At 38.2% G+C, this 6,644-nt stretch overlaps 1 pseudogene; it reads right to left on the reverse strand.

Annotated features, from left to right (window-relative positions):
- Window positions 1-3,549: 3,549 nt before the first annotated feature.
- Window positions 3,550-3,666, reverse strand: LOC124709395 (annotated as a pseudogene).
- Window positions 3,667-6,644: the final 2,978 nt, after the last annotated feature.

Here is a 6,644-nt window from a genome sequence, read left to right on the forward strand (position 1 = left end):
GAGGTGCCTCTGCTGACCAATTAAATGTTGCATGTACATGAATCGACTTAAAGCCAAAACAATATAAATGAACATAGTCAAGATGTCATTTGCACCCTCCACGCTAACACAATTTACTTATATAGATGACCAGAAATGAATGGAGTCAACTTGTAGTATGTGCCATTCATTTTAACACAATTTAGTTGTTTGGTTTGTACTTCAGGCAAAGGTTCTAACCTCATATTTTTTTGAAGAATATAGATTATACAAATTAGTAATCAAATTTTAAGTTACAGTATATGAACTCAAATACATTTCTGGGATGTTTAGTGTTAATGTAATACAACAACCCTTTTTGGGATCCTCTATCCTCTTTCAGTCTCATCCCCACTCTCTTGAAGATGGGATAAGTGTAATATCAGTAATTTACACCACTTTAAACTGCTGTTTTTATTTTGTCATATCTGGATTCAAAACACCGAAGACTTTTTGCAGCAAATTAGTAATTTACATTGATTTAAGCTATTGTTCTGACACTGTTTACATTGGGCCTCACCAGTATGCAGAATGAAGGAAACATGTTGGATGAAAAGCTGATATACCACCAAAATTTGTACATTACACAAACTTCAGCCACATGGTAGGAATAATTTTGCTATTGTAATTATCGAGTAATTAATGATTAAAGTTCCGATGTTTTTAGTCATTGAAAGACAGCTATTTTTATATTTTCAAGCTAAAAAATTGTTTGTATCTCTAATAGAAATATGACATGATGATTTTTCAGTCAGAACCAAATATGCTCATGTTCTAATTGGTGTTAGTTAACAGAACTGTTATTATGACTATATGGAAACGTAAAATTTTAGTTCCACAAAATTTAATGAAAAGAAACTAGGCCTTTCATTCAACAGAACTAATCGCTCTGTTCACCTGTAAATGATGGGGTGATCATTCTTGAAGTAAGTAAAATGATATTTGCCAATTAAGAAAATATATTGTTGCAATGAAAAAACATGTAATTTATAGTCTTAATAGAAATTAATTCTTTCTTGTCTTTGTATGAAATTATTCACTTTTATCTCGTGTAAATTTCTATGTAATTTAGGAAGATGTCTGCAAAAATTTTAATTGTATAAATTTAAAAATTTGATAGATAACAATAACTGTAATTGTTTAAAATCATAGAAATAGAGGTCAGTCTGAGGGCAGTCTTATATCAGTCATGAAACAGTGTTGAGACAATTTTACACATATAGTTCACTGCCAAACATCTAATATGCTGTATAAAACTTTGTGAAAAAGAAATACTGGGATTTTTTTAAACCATTGTATGATTCCCATGTGGCAATGCAGTAACATCAAGATAAATCTATGGCACTATTACAACAACAAAACTCAAAATCTTGTGACTGGTACACACAAACACACACACACACACACACACACACACACACACACACACACACACACACACACACACACACACTGTGTGGAAATAAAACATCCTTACACAAACAAATACAAAATGCAATTCAGAAATATTTGAAATATAATTTAAAATCATAGTTACGATATACTTAGTTAAATATCTTTTTTTTCAGTAATTTAAGAGTCTGTGAAGACAAAAGACCATTCTCCAAATTGGTACTTAACAGCCACATTTTCATTTTAAAATTATTATCATTCATTTGTCTTTCAATTTGATTCTCAAATCTAATGGAATATTCATTCCTCCTCTCACATCACTTTATTATTTCCTTCAATAGTAAGACACGTGTTCTTGTATATTCATGTATCCTATTAGACATACAAATGTGTCCTATTGCATATATTACTGTATCCTACTAAACATATTAATGTATTCTACCCATCTACAAACAAAATGTATTTCATTTATCAATCAGTAAAGGATTGCCTTATATTCTGATTACAGCCTTAACACTAACAAACACGCAGTATTTTCTAAAGGAAGAGGGCAATACATTTACAATTAGAAATTTTAGCCCTCTTCTTCAGTATTATCCCTCGTATCTTTCGTTTACCGAGCTCCCAGTACATCTAAAAAACAAAAAATACTGAAGCACCAAAGAAACTGGTATAGGCATGCGTATTCAAATACTGAGATATGTAAACAGGCAGAATGCAGCACTGCCTATATAAGAAAACAAGCGTCTGCCATAGTTCTTACATCAATTACTGCTGCTACAACTGCAGGTTATCAAGATTTAAGTGAGTTTGAACGCGGTGTTATAGCTGGCGCACGAGCGATGGGACACAGCATCCCTGAGGTAGCGATGAAGTGCGAATTTTCCTGTATGACCATTTCACGAGTGTACCATGTATATCAGAAATCTGGTAAAATACGAAATATCCGACATTACTGTGACCAGAAAAAAATCTGCAAGAACGGGACCAACTGCGAATGAAGAGAATCGTTCAACGTGACGAAAGTGCAACCCTTCTGCAAATTGCTGCAGATTTCAGTACTGGGCCATCAACAAGTGTCAGCGTGTGAACCATTCAACGAAACATCATTGATATGGGTTTGCAGAGCCCAAGGCCCACTCGTGTACCCTTGATGACTGCGCGACACAAAGCCTTACGCCTCGCTTGGGCCCGTCACCACCGACATTGGACTGTTTATGACTGAGAACATGTTGTCTGATGGGACGAGTCTCATTTCAGATTGTATCGAGCGGATGTGTACAGGTACGGAGACAACCTCATGAATCCATAGACACTGCATGTCAGCAGGGGACTGTTCAAGCTGGTGGAGGCTCTGTAATGGTGTGGGGTGTGTGTAGTTGGAGTGATATGGGATGCCTTATACATCTAGATACGACTCTGATAGGTGACATGTATGTAAGCATACTGTCTGATCACTTGCATCCATTCATGTCTATTGTGCATTCCGACGAACTTGGGCAATTCGAGCAGGACAATGCGAAGCCGACAAGTTCACAATTGTTACAGAGTGGCTCCAGGAACACTCCTCTGAGTTTAAACACTTCCGCTGGCCACTATACTCCCCAGTGATGAACACCATTGAGTATATCTGGGATGTCTTGCAAAGTGCTATTTAGAAGAGATCTCCACTCCTCGCACTCTTGGAGATTTATGGACAGCCCTGCAGGATTCATAGTGTCGATTCCTTCCAGCACTACTTCAGACATTAGTGGAGTCCATACCACGTCGTGTTGCGGCACTTTTGCGTGCTCGCAGGGGCCCTACACGATATTAGGCAGATGTACCAGTTTCTTTGGCTCATCAGTGTAGATTTTATGTATAAAGTAGACTGGGACGACTTTGAGAATTTGGATCGAGAAGGAAGTCATGCAGTTGTAACTGCTATGCAAAAAAAAAGCACTCCGTCTTCAGACAGCGAGTGGCGTACCGGCACCATCCCACCGCCGTGTCATCCTCCGAGGAGGATGCGGATAGGAGGGGCGTGGGGTCAGCACACCGCTCTCCCGGTCGTAATGATGGTATTCTTGACCGAAGCCGCTACTATTCGGTCTAGTAGCTCCTCAATTGGCATCACGAGGCTGAGTGCACCCCGAAAAATGGCAACAGCGCATGGCGGCTGGATGGTTACCCATCCAAGTGCCGGCCACGCCCAACAGCGCTTAACTTCGGTGATCTCACGGGAACCGGTGTATCCACTGCGGCAAGGCCGTTGCCTGAACTGCTGTGCAAAGGTAGCCTAATGGCAAGCGCACCTGCCTAGTAAATGGGAGACATGTGTTTGATTCCTGGCCTTCGCACAAATTTTCACCCACTGCTTCAGTATATAAAATCATATTTGTATAAGACCAGTTAAGTCTCTGACATTGTGTCATTTCATTTGTATAAAATAGATTTTATGTATCAAGCATTAAAATATTGTCATATATTCTAATTATAGTCTAGTACCAATAAACAAGTAATATTTTCTGAAAGCAAGGTGACAATACGTTTACAATAAAAAATTTTGGACCTCTTCTTCTATATTATCTCTTCTATCTTTAACTTAACCAGCTTCCAGTGTTCATTCTGTCCACTTTTTAGTGTCTGTCAGAATGTTTAACTCTCACAACTGAAGCATTTGATTAACAGTTGTTAGTGAATCTATTTCACAGTGGAGCTTGCAGGTAATGTTGCTGATTGGCGTTTGGATACTAGCCACTTCTGTCACACTGGGCATCACTGGATCCTCTGCTGATTCTTGCTAACAGTTTGTTCACAACTTTGAAACGTAGCATAGTAATAATGTTTCCATACTATATTGTAGTTTCCTTCAGTTTCTTAGTTTGTCACTACTGTTCTTGCATCTGATCTTATTTAATCCTAAATAAACAGTACACACCAACAGTGAATGACTTTCCATTTTGTTTATCTAACATATAACGCTTTATAAAGAAAACTGTCATCCAAAGTTCTCACTGTCTCATGCATTACTTCTCTCACAGTTTCCACGTTTTGCTCATCCATACATTCTGATTACTCCAAGAATAGCAAGCTACACAAACAATATGCACAAGGCCGCACGTACGGAGACAGAGCTCTTGTGAAAGATAAGTAATTTAGGTTGTAATTAATTGTAGTTGAACACTTTTAACTAATTAAATACCTTCTTTAGTGTACTCTTCAAGCTCACCATTAAACGTTTTTTTCTTTTATTTGCGTAGTGTTTTAGTAATCGCGAAAAGTTCGTTTGTTTACTTACTGATGCTTAGGCCTAATTTTTCGATTGTGCATATTTAACATTATACCGCAATTGTAAGTGCATTTGCTGTCGTTAACTGATTAAATACGTTCATTAGGGTGCTTTTCAAGCTCACCATTAAAGGTTTTTCTTTTATTTGCATATTGTTCCAGTAATCGCGAAAAGTTCGTTTTGTTTATATTTCGCGGTTTTGCCTCACTTTAATTAAATACGTTCATTAGTGTGCTCTTCAAGCTTGCCTTTAAAGGTTTTTCTTTTATTTACATATTCTTCCACTTATGACAAAAAGTTCGTTTTGGTTACATTCGGCTGTTTAGGCCTAATTTTTGATCATGCATATTTAGCGATATACCACAAATTTAAGTGCATTTGGTAATACTTTACTTACATATTAGTTTCCAAAATATATTTAGTGTCCTTTTGCATCTGTATTTAATATATTATCGTTATCACTTAGTAAATCTCGTAACTAATTTTCAAACTACCATGGATACTAAGTGTGTGAGTTGCAGTAGGAAAGTTAGTTCAGGGGCTTTGTGCAGCTGCTGTGACAGGTGGTTTCATTGGGGAAATTGTAGCGGCGTGGGAATTGGGGAAGCAAACGAGACTCTTCCATTCTTTTGCAGGGTTTGCTCAAGAGATAGGATTATAGCTGAACAGGAGGAGAAAATTAGAGCCCTTCAGGCTGATTTGGACAGAGCAAGGGAGGAACTGAAGAGGTTAAGGGGAGAGGAGGGTAAACAGCGATGGAAAGTGGTAGATGGGAACAGGGGCCACAGAAAGAGGACAGTGTCTGACAGTTTCCCAATTGGCACAACCAACAGATTTGCCTTGCTACCACAGTTAAGTAAGGAAGAGGCTCCAGTAAAAGTAGATGTGGTTAAGATGCAACAGAATCTCCTTAGGAAACCAACTATTACAAAAAAAGTAGAAAGTAAGAGGAAAGTTCTGTTGCTAGGTGGCAGCCATGGAAGAGGTGTGGGCCAGATTTTGCAGGAAAAATTAGGTGACAGGTACCAGGTCACAAACTTTTTGAAGCCAAGTGCATGTCTTATCCAGGTGGTAGATGATATAGGTTCCTTGTGCAAGGGTTTCACAAAGCAGGATCATATGATGATAGTTGGTGGAGTGGGAAACAGTATTGATAGGGATCAGGGCTACAGCATTGAGTGTGACCTGGTGAAAATAGCCTCGGCAATGACCCATACCAATGTTGAGCTGGTGCCTGCTTTCGTGCGGCATGAACAGCCCCAGTTAAACCGCTCTTCCAGGAGGGTAAATATGGAGTTGAATCAGTTGCTTAGGGCGGCCACTCTGTCAGACATTAGATTGGTTCCTGTCGAGGCTATTGATAGGGGGCATTTCACAAGGCATGGCCTACACCTCAATAGGAAAGGGAAGGGTAAACTGGCAGGCTTGTTAGCGAAATCCATAAGGGGGAACACTAGTACTCGTGGATGTACCACTCTTTTAGCTTAATATCAGTGTCCAATGAGAAGTTCAGGCAGGCAGGAGCTAAAGAGGTCCAAATCTCACAAAATTCTCACAACAAGAAAGTAAATAATGATGTTACCATATTTAACCAAAATATTGGTGGATTAAAGAAAAAAAGTAGATTCTCACAAAAATAAAGTAAAAAAATAATGTTACTATTTTTCACCAAAATATCCCAGGATTGAAGAATAAAGTAGATGAGCTCCTGGTTTGTTTAGATGACATTGAATCTTACAATGTAATAGATATACTATGTCTGTCTGAGCCTCACATGTGTCTTATATGGAAAAGGTAGATATCAGTGGTTACAAACTAGCTGCTCATATGAGTAGAGAGAATTAGGTGAGAGGAGGAGTTACCATATATGTCAAAAGTTATCACTGAGTAGAAAGCTTAGATACAAAAAAGTATTGTCTAGAGCAACATATAGAAGCATGTGCCTGTCAACTTAAACTGAAGG

Source organism: Schistocerca piceifrons, chromosome 7 (genome assembly GCF_021461385.2).
Source record: "Schistocerca piceifrons isolate TAMUIC-IGC-003096 chromosome 7, iqSchPice1.1, whole genome shotgun sequence".
Lineage (NCBI taxonomy): Eukaryota > Metazoa > Arthropoda > Insecta > Orthoptera > Acrididae > Schistocerca > Schistocerca piceifrons.